The sequence below is a fragment of the Ceratotherium simum genome, chromosome 23, assembly GCF_057802395.1.
Source record: "Ceratotherium simum simum isolate JZ-2026a chromosome 23, ASM5780239v1, whole genome shotgun sequence".
Classification (NCBI taxonomy): domain Eukaryota; kingdom Metazoa; phylum Chordata; class Mammalia; order Perissodactyla; family Rhinocerotidae; genus Ceratotherium; species Ceratotherium simum.
In genome coordinates, this window is record NC_141922.1 from 29,086,120 (window position 1) to 29,104,447 (window position 18,328).

Genomic DNA, 18,328 nt, shown 5'->3' on the forward strand with positions numbered 1-18,328 from the left:
CAGACTGAGTTGCTGTATGATAATTAATGTATCTTCAGCATGTATTATTAATGACGCAGGGAGAAACCACACACCCTTCCTCATCTTCCGTCCAACTGAGAACATAACATCAACTTTTGGGTTCATTAAAAAGGGTAAGATTTAAAAATTTTTGTTATGAAAAAAAATTCAAAAGAAAGGGTAAGATATAGCAAATAATTAAGATACCTGTAACAGCTCTAATTTTGATTTTAACTTTTAAATATCTAGTAAGAGGATAGTAAATGGAGGCATTGTTTTTACACTAGGCGTTCACTATTGTTAGATGACACTTAGTCATTACTACCCGATATTAGCGATCACTAGAGCTAATTTACCTTATTCATTACATATACTGTATGTATATATAATCTATACAATAGATTGTATATATAAATTATATTTGTATACATGTAATGTACATATATATAATGTATATATATGTCAAGATCATCATAGAATAACTCTAGCATATTAATCTAACCTATTCCTAGAAAATACTGCCACATACAATGTTTGATGATTGGAAAGAGGTTAAGGTTCAAACAGGTATGAGTGTTGTGTGAAACATAAAATTTATGAATTCTGAAATATATTTTTATTTGCTGAACACATTGATGACCCTAATAAAGTAGTAATATTTTGTTCAGACAATGACACCAAAAACTCTTAGAGGGTAGAGGCCAATTTTACATTTCTTTGATATGCTTCACATCACAATGTTTGTGACAAGAGGTAAGGGAGCTAATTTACCACTTTCCATATATTTTTTCTTCATATTTATGGTTGTATTTTGATAAAATATTTTTGGTTCATAAAATCAGTATTTTCTTACACACTTGTGTTTTAATACAGCATTAAATATAAGCCCTAGATATGAAAAGAAATGAAATAAAAACATATTATATTTCCTAACTCATACCTGTAGTTAATGGCAAACCAAGATTTGGACCAGGTTTTCCTAAACACACATCTATGGTTAATTTCACCAAAACATTCCCATATAAAGATAAGCAAAATTAAAATTGAAAATATTGTTAAATCAAAATATCAAAAGAAAAATTTCAGAATATTCTCAAGAAAACCTCCAAGTAGAAAACACCACCTATTGATTTGAATTTTACTTGGTGATTTGAATGCATTAAGAATGTTTATAGAGACATCTACTAATTATGATAATTAAGAATGTATCCCATGTATTTTTAAATGCTTGATATGAAATTATTTCCATTGTCATTGATTTAAAGTTAACAATTTCAATTTTCAAATTCAATTAGTGAAAATATATTTTATGGAGTTTATTGCCTTTATGGATTAAGTGAAATTGTAAAAAAAAAATCTGAGACATCACATAATAAAATAACAGCTGTTACTTTAGCTATAAAGAAATATATCTCAGAGTTAATTAATGTTTGAAATGGCAGTGAGAAATTCATATCAAAAATACTACTAGCAATGAGATAAATGGCATCACAATATTAACGTAGTGAACTGGACAAATGCAGTAGCTGTGAAAAAAAAAAACCATAACAGAGCACTATTACTATACCAACTGGATGTGGAAAATAAAAAGTACAAGTAGCAATATAGATACTGCATATGTCTTCTGAACAAAAAGTCCAGTGATGAACTATAACAACTAAAAGACACTGTAGACTAAACTAATTCTGTATTCAGAGCTGAGGGATGAGGCAGCACAGTTTAGCAATAATTCAGATAGATTCCAAGACTGGGAGTAAAGGCAAGCAGAAATTAGTTTTTGAAGTTACAAATTAAAGAGCAGTGATTATGCTCAATGTTTACCACTTACCATTATACTTAGCTATAATAATTAATGTTTAAAATTAATGTTATTTTACCAAAGAATAGCTTATTGTAATTATATTTGTCAGCCCACATTGTTGAAGATTAAGTTCATCTGTGTATTAGGGAAAATGCTTAATAGCATTGAATTAATCAAAACTTTAGTTATATTCCTCTCCCATAAAAGAAGTCTAGAGGTAAGCAATCCAGAGTTGGGCATGCCTATGGAGTTCTCTATACAATACTCCACCTTTCTTACATGTGGTTTCTGACCCCAAGACAACTAATGTTTCCCATTGACTTCTGGAACGCCAATCATGACAACATGGGCCAGCATGAGCAGGAAAGGGAGAAGGGCAAGCTCTTCCCTTATGAACTAGCTCTGTTGAGGTAGCACTGGTAAACTCACCCAACGCTTGCACTTATAATTCACTAGTCAGGATTTAATGATGTGGCAAAAAAGGGTTGCAATTGAAATTTGAAAATATATTTCTTTTTTTTCCTCCTAGGGAATATTGTACCCAGATTTTTTTTTTTAAGTGTTTTGTGTTTCTAAAGAAAAAGGGTAACATGGATGTTGTAATCTCTGCCAGAGAGTCCAAATACGGAACGGCCCACTTATAAATGGGACAGTTGTCAAAGGGATAAACTCAAAGCCTTCAGATTTTCAATTATGAAGGCAGGGTGAATTAAACCCATAAAGGTTAAAGCACTTTTCCAAAGTCACATCAATACTTAATGAAACTACAAGAATAAGAATCTTGATCTCCTGGCTGCTAGTGCAAGACTGATTTGAACATAATACACCACCTTCAACTTTAACTGTTTCTAAACAAGAACAAAAATAAAATTTACATCTTAAACAAGTGGACTTGAAAGCTTTTTAGTTACCTTTTTAGTCAATTTTTTAAATTAATTAGGTAAGACATGGATATGAGTACCCAAATCATGTGTTCATTTCAATAAATTATCACAAAATGAACAAATCTATAACCACCTACCAATTTATAAAAATTGCTGGAACTCAAGGTGCCCCTGATCTGTCACCTCTGAATCAGTAGTTCCTCCCTCTACCCAAAGTTAAGTATAAGCCAGATTTTTAACACCATAAATTAATTTTGTCTGACTTTGTGTTTTATATTTATGGGAATCACATATATGTATATATTACGTTTGTGAAATTGATCCTTTTATGTAACAGTAACATTCATTTTCATACAATATCATTTTGTACAGATTATTTAATTCTATTGATGATAGATATTTGAGTCATTTCAGTGTTCTGAATACTGCCCCTATGAATATTCTTGTACATAGCTTTTGTACCATGCATGCAGGCATTCCAATTTGCTATATAGCCTAAGAGAAGAATTGCTGGGTTATACTGTATGTGTGTATTCAATTTTGTTAAACTCTCCAAGCGTTTGCACTAATTTCCCTTCTATCATTTGCAATTGAGAGTTCAGCTTTGCTCCATATCCCTACCAAGTCATAGCATTGTTGTTAAAAATAAATAAATAATTCTTTATAGTTGTGCCACATCTCAGAAAGGAAGCCGGGTCTTTATATTCCTACATTGATATTCCTTGGGTGATGGAAGCTCTTTCTATCACAGGACAATTTCTTAGGAGAAGGTTGGCAGCTGAGTGGACAGAAGCACTCCAGCAGCTGGAGGAATAAATCATTTAGTAGTGAAGGGGCACATGCCTGATGTATACCAGCATCACACTAGTCCAGCTCAGATTACGTAGCAATGGTAGTTTTAGAAACAGAGTAATTAAATGGTTAAAATACCGGCGCTATTTAAAGGTAAATGCCTTTTTCCTTTCAACAACACTGAATTCATGAGGCACACTAATGGTGTACTAAAAAGAATTATGGACATTACCATAGCTGTTCCTTCAGATCTTTGAAAGAAGCATGTTGTTTTCAATGTATCTTGATTTGGTCTTTTAAATTTTAATTCAAAATCAAGTCACAGTTTCAATAATTAGAAACAACTTTATCTTAAAAAGTGATTCAGACCATTGTTAATGTAAAATAAATTAGGCATAACACTTCTTAAATCTTAGAAAAAGAGCTAGTTAATATTGTTATTGCCCTGAGCTGTGATTAGAAACATATTTTATATGTGATTTTATTTGATTAAGATGTCTTTCCCGATGCTTACAAACACAATACTACTAAACTTGTTCTAAGATATGCTGTGAGGTGGTAGAAAAGGTGTCATTTATCATGCTATATTTCTCTGAATGTTTTCATTGTTAATACATCTTTCTATCTATTCTAAATTTGTATATTTTTATTTTTTGAGCATATAGATTGAACATATACCACGTTGGTAATTTTCTTTTAAAATTATTCTAATCTTAAGATAACAAAAACAACTTTAAAAGAAAAAAACAACATACACCAAGGTGGTAAATTCTTCAAATATCAACATTGTTATTATCAGAATCACAAAAATGGGAGAAGGTTTACGAATGAAAAAACAGACTACTAGATATAAGAAAACACAATTTCTTAATATTTAGAAAATGAACAGATCAGGGAAACAGTTCAGGGAGTAGCCTCTGTCGGTTATCTTTTTATGGAAGATATATTGACCTATACAAGGGGAATCCCACACAATAATACAAAATGTGCATAGTCAAGTCTTACAAAAACGGTCCTTTTCCCATAACCTCCACTTTATCCATCATTCATGAATCATGTCAAATACCAACTTTTCAGAAATCATACCTGAATCATTCAAGTGAATGCTTTTCACTCTTTCCTCTCTCTGTCTCTTGTGTTGTCACATTATCTGTTTTCACATTCATTTTGGAACATTTCTTACTACAGACAAAAACGCATGGGTTTACAACTTTTAGCTTTGCTTTCTTGAATCCAGGGATTCTTGAACATTCAATTGCAGTTAATTAGTATGTAACATTTCTTTTAATAAATAATCATTTCTGTCTCTAAGCAATTATAATACAATTTTAATTGTTTTAAATTATAGACCTAACTAAAGTTGAGAGTTACAATAAACATAGATGAGCCTCAGTTATTTTGATCATATCCTACAAAATATATATTCAAAAAGATAAGAGAACTTATATTTTCACTATTTGCATAAATAGATAATCTGTGGAAGTGTTTAGGCATGCTCCATATCTGTGTGTATGTGTATGATTTCTCCCCAAAGTTCACATGAAATTTGATGAAACAAAAAGATTTCAGCAATATTTATACATTGTGGCTCAGTCATAAAACAGTAATTTGGAGGGGATGGGGAGGAAGGCAAAAGGGATGATTAGGCACATGTGTGTGGTGATGGATTGTAATTAGTCTTTAGGTGGTGAACATGATGTAATCTATACAGAAATCAAAATATGATGATGTACACCCGCAATGTATATAATGTTATAAACCAATGTCAGCATAATAAAAAAAACAGTAATTTAGGTTATCGTATATAACCTGGTACATTGCCTTCATGTGCTCATGTGTGTATGTGCACGTGTGAAGTTTCGTTCTTGTTTTATGAATGAAGAAACAAGTCCTGAGGGCTTTAAGTGATTTATACACAATCATAGAAATACTAGATGAAGATGAGCACTTACACTCAGGTAGTCTTCATACTCATATTGTTGTTTCTATTATTTTTCTCTTAATTCCTTTCTATTTCCACTACATAATTTATATTTCTGTTTTTATTCACTGTGAAATCTACATGAATTATTTTTTATGCCTATAATTTTATGTAATTTTAAGTTGTTAAATGTCATCTTATTTGTTGATAATATACATTTAAATATTCATTGATAATCAGTAATAAAAGTTAATAAGTGCATTTTTCCAATATATTTTACAGATTTTCTAGCCTAGAACCTGGCTTCATAATCTAATCTCTAAAGAGATAAATAATAATAAAAACCTTATTATTATTTGCTTCATATTTTGTTGCAAGATTGGACATTATAGTGACCATGAGTCACTATTGGCAAATGGTTATAAAGCTTTTTGTGTGTATCAAACAAAATTTCAATCACTCTGTTTTAACTTGAGAAGTATTTTGAAAAACTGTATTTAGAGGTATACTGTATATGTTAGCCTGAAGATTTCCAGGTAAACTAGAAGAATTGGTGTTATAGTTTTTAATTAATTGTGTGCTTTAGATTGTACTTTAATATATTTTGGAACTCTTTTTATATACAAAACTTTTTTTGTGGGTGCTCTTGAACAAAATCAAGTAATGATTAATTAGTAGAATGAGCATATACATACTCATCAGAGAGCGGGCCCTCCTGGGCTGACTCAGCCCATATGAAGAGAGGTTCACATGAGCTGCTGAACTTGGGAGGATTCCACTTTGTATCTGGGCTTTTTCCTCATACAGGAGCATATTTCACTCTCATAGCTTCACTTAGAATTTCCCTGACTCACTGTCTCTATAATGCATAAATCATTCAGGACATCCTTTACTGGAAGGGCAGCCATTTTGAGGTCAGTCCAGCACTGCGCACTGGGCGTGGCTTTCAACGAGACCATGAGAGCCTGGGAATCTTGCCTGCTCTGCTCCCTCTCTGCTTGCAAGCCCTCCTTTACACAGCCCCTCCAAAAATCTATAGTTTATAATTACACTTTGTGGCACTAATAATCTATGTGCCCCTGTACCTTTGCAATACATCATGATTAAACAAATGAGTAGTGAACACACAAACCTTTTGTAAGTAATTATTTTAAAATATATTTAAAAAGAGAAAGAAACACCTAGCATATTTCTTAGAGGAATCAGTTTTATTTATTTTTTCCTTATATTTTCTCCAATAAGAAATTTTCAATCACTAAAAAACATATGCTTTTGAAAGAGTGATAGTATATGAAATAAAATATAGGTACAGCTTGAGGTAATCTCTCTGAAGCCCAATAACAGTTTTAAGAAACTCTTCAGGCAAAAAACAGAAAATCTCATTAATATCACTAGCTTATTTGGAAAGAAGACAAAAGGGTTCTAAAATGTAATGGCTACAATTCTTCAGAAGCACCCTTCTGGAAAGACTCTAATATTCATGCTAATATAATTCTGTTTTTAAGCACATTATGGTGTGTGTTTGCGCATGTGTGTGCATGTGTAGCTTAGAATACTGTTTTGATAATGTAGCATGGAAAATATGAAACTATTTTTAATTTAAAAAGTTCAAGGGCCTGCCCCATGGCTTAGCGGTCGGGTGCATGCATTCCACTGCTGGTGGCCCGGGTTTGGATCCCAGGCACGCACCGACACATCGCTTCTCCGGCCATGCTGAGGCCGCGTCCCACATACAGCAACTGGAAGGATGTGCAGCTATGACATACAACTATCTACTGGGGCTTTGGGAGAAAAACAAATAAACAACAACAAAAAAAAATTAAAAAAAAAAGTTCAAATTTGAGTTAGAATTTATATAAGATAATTTTAGGTTCTTTCCATTCATAAGTAAAAACACAGTTTTATTCATTCTCCCAATTTTAATGGTTTTCTACATAAACTTAAAAAAAATGTTTTTGAGTTTTCAGTTTTACCTCAGAAACAAAGGAGTGATCATTAATTTTTCAGAAATAAAATATTTTAATGATTTAATTAACAAAAATAATAATTATTATAATTATACTAATAAATGTTGTGCCTTAAGCTGCAAATTAATTTGCTGAATGTAGGAGTCGCATCATTTCAGTGAATTAAAAAGTAGTAAATAAACCTGTTTTCAATTTTCTGCTTGTTTTTGAAAACTTTTCTACAAAAGTAGGAGAAAACTTAGTATCTGTCAAGTCCTTGCTGCTCTTAGTCCGTGAATCTGCAGCACCGGTATCATCTGCTAGTGTTTTTACAAGTACAGACTCAGAGAAGCCTCCCCAGAGCTACTCAGGGTCTGGATTTTAACTTGAACCCCAGTTGACCAATTTCCAATCGAAATTTCAGAACCCTCGCTGTAGGCCTATAATTCTTCAAGTTGGCTGTATTTAGAATCCCTGGGAGGATAGTAAAACTACTGATGCCTGGATCCCATCTCTAGTTATTCTGATTTAATTAATAAGGGTTTCACTGGACATTAGGGTTTTACAGTTTCCCCAGGTTATTCCAATGTAGTGCCAAGTTTGAAAACTTATCTAAGCTCTTTAAGGGTAATTTTGTCTCATGTAGTTCTATTTATTTATTTATTTGTTTATTTTTGTGAGGAAGATCAGCCCTGAGCTAACATCCATGCTAATCCTCCTCTTTTTGCTGAGGAAGACCAGCTCTGAGCTAACATTATAACATTAAGTATATTGCCAATCCTCCTCCTTTTTCTCTTCCCCAAAGCCCCAATAGATAGTTGTATGTCATAGTTGCACATCCTTCTAGTTGCTGTATGTGGGACGCGGCCTCAGCATGGCTGGAGAAGCATCGCGTCGGTGCGGGCCCAGGATCCGAACCCGGGCCGCCAGTAGTGGAGTGCGCACACCTAACCGCTAAGCGACGGGGCCGGCCCCATCTCCTGTAATTCTAAACACAATCCTGCAAGCAAGACATTACTGCCTCCATCTTGTAGAGGACAAGGGAGGACAGACAGAACTGAAGCTTTCATACGGCAGAGCTAGTATTTACATTAAACCCACTGTTTTTCTGTAAAAGTCATATTGTCTCCAGTATATGGTCATAGGTGTGAGAGAAACTCAAGAGTACATATATTGAGCCCAATATAGATATCATCTAAAAAGAAAATTCTTGGGCTATTCTCTTCATTAAAGAATCATTGAGACTAAAGAGGTTTACTAGCCTATATTAATTCAAACCTTGCTTTTACTCATTATACGTCTTTTCCATGAAATATCACACAGAGTACCATCAAAGTTGAGTGTCTTTAAGTATATGATATTTGTTTGTTAGTTTTTTCCTTGTGTGATTATGTATAAACTGACTTGTTACAAAAAGCATTTAAAACAATGGATACATATAAATTAATAAAATTAAAATTCCTAAATTGGATGCCACATTGAAAGAATAAAGGAGGGTTTGGTGAGGAGCAAAACATAGATCTTGAGTTTATATGCCTACTTAAAGTCATATTAATTGCCTTATGTAGGGCACATACTCATTGCTATATTCTGGCAACAAATATGAAAAAGAGAATTTGAGCAGTTTCAATAGTCACACTTCTTTAGACAAAAGTGATTGCACAAAAATAGGAAAAAAACTAGATATTAAGCCCCGAGCAATTATACTTAGAAAGCTTCTTCATAAAGAAGAAGACAAAATAATCTCCAAACAGATAAAAATAATTAGCTGGATATTTTTGGGTTTTTAATAATTTTTGAAACTTTTTAAACAACTGAATGTAAAATAAAAATGAAGAAATCTTAATCTATAATTTTAAATTATGTGTTAGCAGTGGACTATTTTTGTGGAAGTATTACATGTATCTGTAAAATACTAAAAAGGTGATAACTATAAATTTGGCCAAGCACTTATATGATAGTAGGGAATTTATAAATTTTATTTTACAGATACATAGTAACAACTTCTTAAATAGATTTAATTCTCATTATATTTTATACATGAGGAAAGTAGACATTAGAGTAGATTTTTAAACTAGATTAAGTTTAATGGCTTGTGAAAAGTAACAAGTGCTAGACTAAGCAGCTGTAAGTGAAACTGAGACAAACTCAGCCTACTTATTCTCCCTTATCTTCACCAATAAAGCACCTCCCTTAAATCATAGGCCTTGTAAACCACAGTTTGAGAACAGCTGACATAGACCTGGAATCAGCCAGAAAATAAGCAAATCTAGCCTTCCTCAGGTTTTTGTAAATAAAGTTTTATTGGAACATGGTCGTATTCATTTGTATCTGATTTTCTAGGGCTGGTTTCACACTCCAATAGTAGCATGGAGTAGTGGTGATAGAGATAATAGAGACTTTCTGGCCTATAAAGCCAAAAATATTTACTATATGGCCCTTTACTGAAAACATTTGCCAAGCCATGATATAGAACAATGTTTTCTTAAAAGTAAATTTGGAATATTAAGGTTATAATCAGTGTGCCTTGAAAAAAGTTTTTCATTATCTAAAATCTCTGGGAAATGATAAGGTAAAGAGACTAAATGGTTTTTCTTACTGTGTCTTTGAGTTTTAAATAAGTTAATATCTTTTGTGAATCTTAAAGGGGGGGTATAAAGTATAGCTTTAATAAACATTTCTTTTTAACTATAGGATTTGTTTTCCTTTTCGAACAACCAGTTTGTGAATGCTAGGATTTCAAGAGAGCGCAGTGTGGTTAGCGTTGCACTAGATAATTATATGTTAATTTCTTATTTCAATAAACATACTGTTGTACATTTCACTTTAAGAATAAAGTTAGATAAAATGATGTTTGTATAATCATTGTTTATAAACAATCTCTTTTAAAGGTCAAATAAATAATAATTAGCTTAAAAGTTAGGAAATTATTTCTTTCTTACATTCCTTTTAAGCTGATTGAACATCTAAGTTTATTTTCTTTTACCTAATTACTTTAGAAAACATCAGCTCTTTCCACAAAATCTTTATAGGAAATACAAAAATGGTTTCATTGGGCATTTTCTTATATTGTCTTTGCAAAAACATAAGCAAGTCAAAGCAACAATAGAGTGTCATTAAGATTCTGTCCTAGTTTCCAGCACCTCGGGTGGCTATAGTCAGTCTAGGAGTTGATTTCAGAGTAATGAAAGGCGGGGTGGGAGGAAATAATCTTAGTGTAATACTCCAAGAAGTGTTCATTTCTCTGTTTAGATGCTTGTTAGCCATTTGGTAGCAATAAGTTTGAGGTCACACTCTCCAGAAAGAATCACTGAAAGGTTGTTACTTACCACCTCAAATAAATTCAAACATGCATACTTTAACAGCACCTGGATCGTTGGTAGGATTGACACTGAAGATCCAGGCAAGGCTTATGGGTATGGTAGAAGTCCATACGCTCTGAGTCGGTAGCATTTCCAAGGGCCAAGTTTACTTAGAAAAAAATATTTTTAAACATGTTTGCAAAGTCAAATTGGTGGTTGAGGTCCACACATTACTTCATATTGTCAGAATACAATGGTGTTAACATGAAAAAATTAGGGCTGTATCTAAAAATCTGTATCTCTAAACCAAATAAATATGAAAAAGGGAAGAAAAATGTAAAGAAACTAATCTTGGTTAAAATATCAAGTCATTTACCTGACAGAATTTATCCCATATGATGTTTCTCAATCATTTTGTTAGTTTTATTTAGTTTTTAAATATATTGGCAAAGATTTTAGTGTCTTTAAAAATTGTCAAGTGCGCTGTGGACTGTTAAATATGAAATCTCTTTAAATAGGGTTAATGATTTCTAGTTTACTTTTAGGAATTTCCTGCAAAAGCAAATAGGGCTGCAGTTAGCAAGATATATATTTTATATACATATACACACACATATATATATTTTATATATATATATATACACACACATATATATTATATATATATACACACATATATATAATATATATATATATATACACACACACACATATATATATAAAGAACTGTTTTTTTCATGGTAAAAGATAAAAATGTTACAAAAATAATGTTACAAAATCTTACTATCAGTATATCTAGCTATAAAGGTCAAAATCAATTACAAAACCTCAACCAAAATGTGTTTTATTTTATACATTGCCATGTTACACTCTTGAGAGAAATATAAGAACCATACCGTCAACTTTCTTCAGTGAAAAAGAAAAGAAATTTGTAAAAAATTCTCAAATTAAAACTCAAGATAATTTAATTTGTGTGTTTAATTGTGTGTTTTCTGACTTTAGTATAATGCCATGACACATGCGGTTCAAAAACAAAAGAATAAAAGAAAAAGAAAATCATATAGGACAAGAGAAATGTGTAGGCAAGAATATTCTGTTGAGAAATATGGTAAAATGAAAGTAACTGACCCTGCGTAGGTTGTGTGAATCAGGAATAACTGAATAGAGTTGGAATAAAAAAAAAGTGTGTCTGTTATTCAATTTTCCATCAAATGTTCAGAAATGACTGTGGTGTTGACTGCTGTATTCAGGCCACAGCTGTTCTCAGGAACACTGCAATAACCAGTCTGGCTGCAACAACAGCTTTTCGTTAGTGAGGGCATTCCACAATAGCCGGGGTATTCCCACTCTGAATTTGCAGTGGGGAAGAAGGAGCTTGAAGAGAGACACATAGACTTCGACACTGGTTGACAGTTATAGCAATATGCTGTTTCAAAAACAAGAGCAAAAAAGAGTCAATGTATTTTATTGATTATAAAAGCCACCGCATTCACAGTTTTCTTCTCTATTTTGTGCATGATTTTTAAAAGAAACTCAAATTTGACAGTCTCCACAGATACTCCAAATATATTACACCAGATTTTCTTATGGGTAAGGGTTTAAAAGGTGAGATATTTGCCTTTTTAGTAAAAGAAGACCCCTTCCTATTCCCCTAAGTTCTGCGGTCTCAAACTTCATAAGAGGTGATGCTAAAATTAGCTTATTGTGGTGAAAGCAAGAAAGAGAAAATGGGTAAAGTTTTCTATCTCTGTCTAACGAGGGAAATGTAAAGTTTATCATATCAGAAGGTATAGCTCAGTATGTTCAAAATACGCAAACACATATTAAATAATGTGCCCTAGCCTATGGAAATTAGATCATTACCGTTGTCAATGTTTTATTGAATGTACGTTCTAATTGCTGGTTTTATAGTCATTGCTTAATTAGAAGATAACCTTTTTATATTTATCATTTTATTCTTGTTTAAAATCAAGACTCACTGTGTGTGTGTGTGTGTGTGTGTGTGTGCACATGTGTACAGAAAACTAAATTGCATGGCATACGCAAGTACTACATTCAGAACTAACTATGTATATATTTTTTGTGCATTTGTCTGTATTTTCTTTCATATTTATTGCCCCTCCTTTGTATACTAAATCATTTTAAATGTAACCTATACAACAGGGAAATAGAAACATTTATTGAAGTCATTTTGGGGTGAAATATATATAATATTAAAGCCTTCCTAATCCATACCCACCAAACATGCTTGAGAAAAACAAAATATGCTACACTGCTTATTTCATTTCATTTCATAACAAAATATAAAAATACATTATCAGTATTTTAAATTTAAAATTACAACATATTCAAAATCATTTATTGAAGATTTATGTGCATGAGAAATAGCTAAGCACTAGAGAAAAACAATTATTGCTAGGTTTATGTCTTCAGCAGCTAACTATCAAATGAGTAGACCTCCATACAAATAACTAGAAAAATATTGTCACAAAATATGAGAAATAATATAATTATATGGTAACAAAGGAAGTAACAGCTCACTTTCCCTGGAAAAGGTAAAGAAGCTTTTACAGAGCAGGAAATTGTGGAGGGGAATCATTATTGTTGTTTTCTTTTTATAATTAGAATTTTGCCATTTTGGAATGGAGTACAAGACAATTCTGGAGCAAAAGGAGAAAATTTTGTGCCAAAGTACAGTTTAAGGAAGGGTCTTGTATATTTTGAGAACAAGACTATTTCTTTAACTAGAGTACATAGTACTGGTCAAAGCAATGAGAAATGAATCAGAAGAGGTATATTGTGATTAATGCTTTTGGCAATCAAACAAACAAAAAATCTAATATTCACTGATAAAATGGATTGTACTATGTAAGTTTTTAGGAGTTAGAAGGTGATTTTTTTCCAGCAGGAAATGACATCATTATATATATACGTAATATATGTATTTTATATATATATATAACATATATATAACATGATATTACATATAACATAACATTATATTATATATATAACATTATATATATATAATATAAAAAATACACATATTTTTTAAAGGAAGTTGACTGTGGACTTTATTGGGGAATCCAGTTGCTAATAAAGAAGTTAAAAATAGTAAGCAAAAAGTGAAAAATTAGTAAGTACATACTGTGAAAACACAGGTAACTGGCAGTTTGTTCTGAATAATACCTGGAGGATATCAAAGTAGATGGATCAATTAGAAAAATGGCTTACTCTCATGGAAGATGTAACAGATCTAACCAAGCTCAATAAATGAAAGTTATTCAGGTCTTATGCATTGTTAATATTACAAAATATAAACATGGGACATAGAAAATACATTTGACTTCACTGTCTCCCAAGCCCTAGCAATTCCTATTACCATAAACTTCTTTTAGTAAAAAAATTATCAATATTACTTATCACCACATAGCCACTTGATTGATTGATTGATTATTTTTAATATAAGCTCTATGACAGCAGAGATTTCTAAGGGTCTTTCTATACCTATCTCTATACCTACCTTTCTTATCAACTATCTCTCTATATCTATCTATATATTTCAATTTTTATCTTCTTTTAAACTGGTAATTAGCATATTAAATAATATACAAGAAATTGTTAAATTAATTTAAAAAATGGGTGAACAAATATTTTGGAAACCAAAAGATGATGGACAATTAAAAACTAATTGAGAGAGAAGAAAAACCTGAAATCTAGTCTTTCATAGAGTTGGGGAAGAGAAAGTAAAAGCTAATAAGCAAAATGATTTGCTTGACAAGAATTCAAAAATTCTTGGACATAGAGTCACTATATACCTCAGAAACCAGGGATGCAGAGTGGCGCTCAAAACAAGGATCTTTGAAAGATTTATGAGGAGCTGTTAAATATTCAGATTTCCTTTTGTACATCACATAGCATTTGACTGACCCACCTGTATCGTGGCAGAAACGGGAGATGGGATAGGGAGGGATTGTTTTCTGCTTTCTGGAGATGTTTGCACACCTAACAAAAGGAGAAACTACTATATAAAAAAATAACAGAATTAAAAGAAATGCTGCATTCTGATAACCCTAATCTACCTAATCTTTTCTTTACAGGGTCCCAGAATTCTGACAATCAGTCTCATAGCCTCCAAGTAGAAGTTTGGTACATATGTCTTAGAGAACTAACCAAAACAAGAAAAAAAAACTATCAATGATAAAACTTAAGGAACCCACAATGAAAAGTGCCTTGCTGTCTTATCACCAAAATCATGAAGATCACAAGTCAACATACCTTTTAATATTGTTTCAAATTACACAGAGAAATGGAAGGTCAAGAATCAGCAGAAACAAAGCCTCTAAATGAAAAAGAAAAATATTAAAAGAAAAAAGAGAGAGAAAAGAGAGACATTACAGTGAACAAAATAAATTATAAAAAAATGATAATTGATATCTTATAAAAATGCTAATACTAGAATAAGACCATACCCATAAAGATAAATGTATATATTTATTTATATTAATACAATAATATATATATTTTTTCTAATATATATAATAGAAATAGAAAGTGTTTAGGAAGGGTGAAAGATAAAGTTGACGAAATCTTCAAGAAAGTAGTACTGAAAAACAGAGATACAATATGGGAGGAAAAAAAGAAAAGTTACAGAATTAATCCAGAGGAGCAATGTCTGCTCGTGAAATACAAGATACAAAAACAGAACAGGGGAAGAAATAAGAATTATTAAATGAATAGTTCAATAAAAATGCCCAAGATTAAAAAAGAATAGTTTTCACAGTGGAATGGTCTATCCAGCCAGATGATTAAGATTCACACCACAGTATATGATAATGAATTATCGGAGCACCAAAGATAAACAGAAGTATATAAAGGGTTCAGAGAGAAACAAACCAACTAAAAAATCAACAAATAATAAAAATAACATCATCCACAAAGGATAAGGGATAAAATGGCATTGGGCATCTTGACAGTAATGCTAGAAGACAGAAGCAATGTGAACAAAATCTTCAAAATGATGACAAGAATTATTTCTACCTAGAATTCTACCTCCAGCCAGATTCTAAATCTAAAATGATGGTAGAATAAAGCCATATTCAGATACGCAGCATTTTAATAAATTGATCTTCCATCCATTTATATCGGAAAGCTACTGGGAAATGTGTTACATACCAAATGTGCTGTAGCTGACGAGAAAAAAGAAGACATAAATCTCAAGAAACAATGAAAATATGTGAGAGCCAGGAATACCTCAAAAAGGGGGTTTAGAGAATTCCGCGGAGTAAGGTGTGCCAGGATGCCTGATGTAGAGAAGACATAGTGGGCAAACGTTTCAAACTGGGATGGACACAGGGTTCCACAGTGGATGCAGAGGGAAGAGAGGTAAGGAAAGGGCCGACGGGTGAGGATGATGGGATGTGCTCAACCCATATTGAATGAAGTTTCAGATCTGTAGTAAGTAATTGGGAAGAGTCAGTGAAAGGTACATAGAAAAGTAAGTCTAAGAAAAACAGGCATGTATTATCTCCAGGGAAACCACATAAACCAACAAAAATTAGCCTATATGTGCACAATTCACTCTCATTTCCTCTTCTCCTTATCTAGTTATTTTCAATCTAATATTTACTTTAGAAATAGCTATTCCTGCTTTTGTTGTCACGATTAGCATTTTAAATTTAAGATATAATTATTAATTGATATTATTATCCATTTGTTTAAAAATGTAATTTAATATTTCTTGAGATATTCTTTGAGCCTCACATATAATTAAGTTTGGAAAATATCCTGCAGGTGATACATTCACATTATTTTGTTAACAGTTTATTGATGTATAATTGACATCAAATAAAGTTGACATATTTAAGTGTACAATTTGATGTATTTTTATATATACATACTTTCATGAACATTGTTACTTAATATAAAACATCTTATGCATCTATTAAATAAGCCTTATGTGTTTTAATAATTCAAATCATATATACACATGTTAACATTTTGCCTACTTCATCTCTAAATGATAGTAGCAGTAGAAGAACTGGCAGTACTCTTTTTAGAAAATAGTAAAAAAAAATATAAAGTCTAGGAATTGCTCTATGTGATAAACTCACAATTCTCATAAGCACTAGCATTGTGGCCATTTAACAGATGAAGAAACAAAGATACAGAAAGGTTAAGCAACTTTATCAAAGTTATACAGTGTCAGTCAAGAATCCTAACCCAAGAAATCTAGTTGTACAGTTCATGCTCTTAAGTACGTTTTTTTTTTTTTTACCTGAAATGTACAGCTTGGTTCTCTAGATTGACAATTAATTTGTACTTAGATAAATTACAGTATTCACTCTCCACTGTACCAGTAGAAAAATAATTAATTCTAGTGCAAGATTGTCCCCCAAAATGGCATTATAAGTGGTTTGTTTTCATTACTATCAATCTTTCTTTTATCTAGAATATAGTGCTTTTTAAATTAAATATGTTTTCTTGACCTTACACACACAAATAACTCTCAACATTTAATATTAATAAGGCCTATATGGTACAAATATAAAAGTTGTGTTTTTAATAGAACAGCTTATTGAGATATAATTCACGTATATTCACTCATTCAAAATGTATAATTCAATGGTTTTTAGTATATTCACATATATGTGCAACCAAGTTTAGAATATTTTCACCGTCCCCGCAAAGAGACTCCATGTACCTTATCAAGAATGCCTTACTTCCCCCCAACCCCTCTGGCCCCAGGCAACCGCCAATCTATTTTCTGTCTCTGTAAATTTGCCTAGTTTGGGCATTTCATATAAATGTAATCATACAATAGATGGTCTTCTGTGACTAGCTTCTTTCACTTAGCATGATTTTCTATGTTCATCGAGGTAGTAGAACGTATCAGTGCTTCATTCCTTTTCATAGCTGAATAACAATGCATTGTATGGATATACTACATTTTCTTTATACATTCATCAATTGATGGACATTTGGGTTGTTACTACTTTTTTGCCTATTTTGAATAATGCTGCTGTGAACTTTCACATACAAGTTTTTGTGTGGACACATGTTTCTTTTCTCTTGGGTAGACACCAATGAGTGGACTTGCTGAATCATATGGTAACTCGATGTTTAAAATTTTGAGGAAATGCCAGACTTTTTTTCAAAGGAATTCAGCATTTTACATTCCTCACCGCAGTGTTATGAGGGTTCCAACTCATACATATGCTTTCAAACACTTTATTATCCATCTTTTTTATTATAATCATCCTAGTGGCTGCAAAGTGGTATCTCACTGTGGATGTGATTTACACTTAATTGATGGCTAATGATATTGAGCATCATTTGATGTGCTTGTTTGCTATTTTTGTTTATATTTTTAACTTTTATATTTAGGTTTCTGATTCATTTTGAGTTAATTTTTGTATATTGTGTGAGGAAGGTGTCTAACTTCATTCTTTTGCATGTAGATATCCAATTGTCCCAGCACAATTTGTTGAAAGGATGTTCTTTCCCTCATTGAATAGTCTTAGTAACCTTGTTAAAATTCAATTGACCATAAATGTGAATGTTTATTTCTAGACTCTCAATTCTATTCCATTTATCTGTATGCCTAGCCTTATGCCAGTTATCATATTGTTTTGATTACTATAGCTTTGTAGTAAACTTTGACATCAGGGACTGTGAGTTGT

At 31.9% G+C, this 18,328-nt stretch overlaps 1 long non-coding RNA gene across 1 annotated transcript in view; it reads left to right on the forward strand.

The window, feature by feature from the left end:
- LOC147913993 (uncharacterized) overlaps positions 1-15,109 on the forward strand; it is a 69,474-nt gene extending 54,365 nt beyond the window's left edge. The window contains exon 3 of the long non-coding RNA XR_015555926.1: positions 14,747-15,109. This is a non-coding gene — a long non-coding RNA (uncharacterized LOC147913993). The remainder of the gene's footprint in view (positions 1-14,746) is intronic.
- Positions 15,110-18,328: the final 3,219 nt, after the last annotated feature.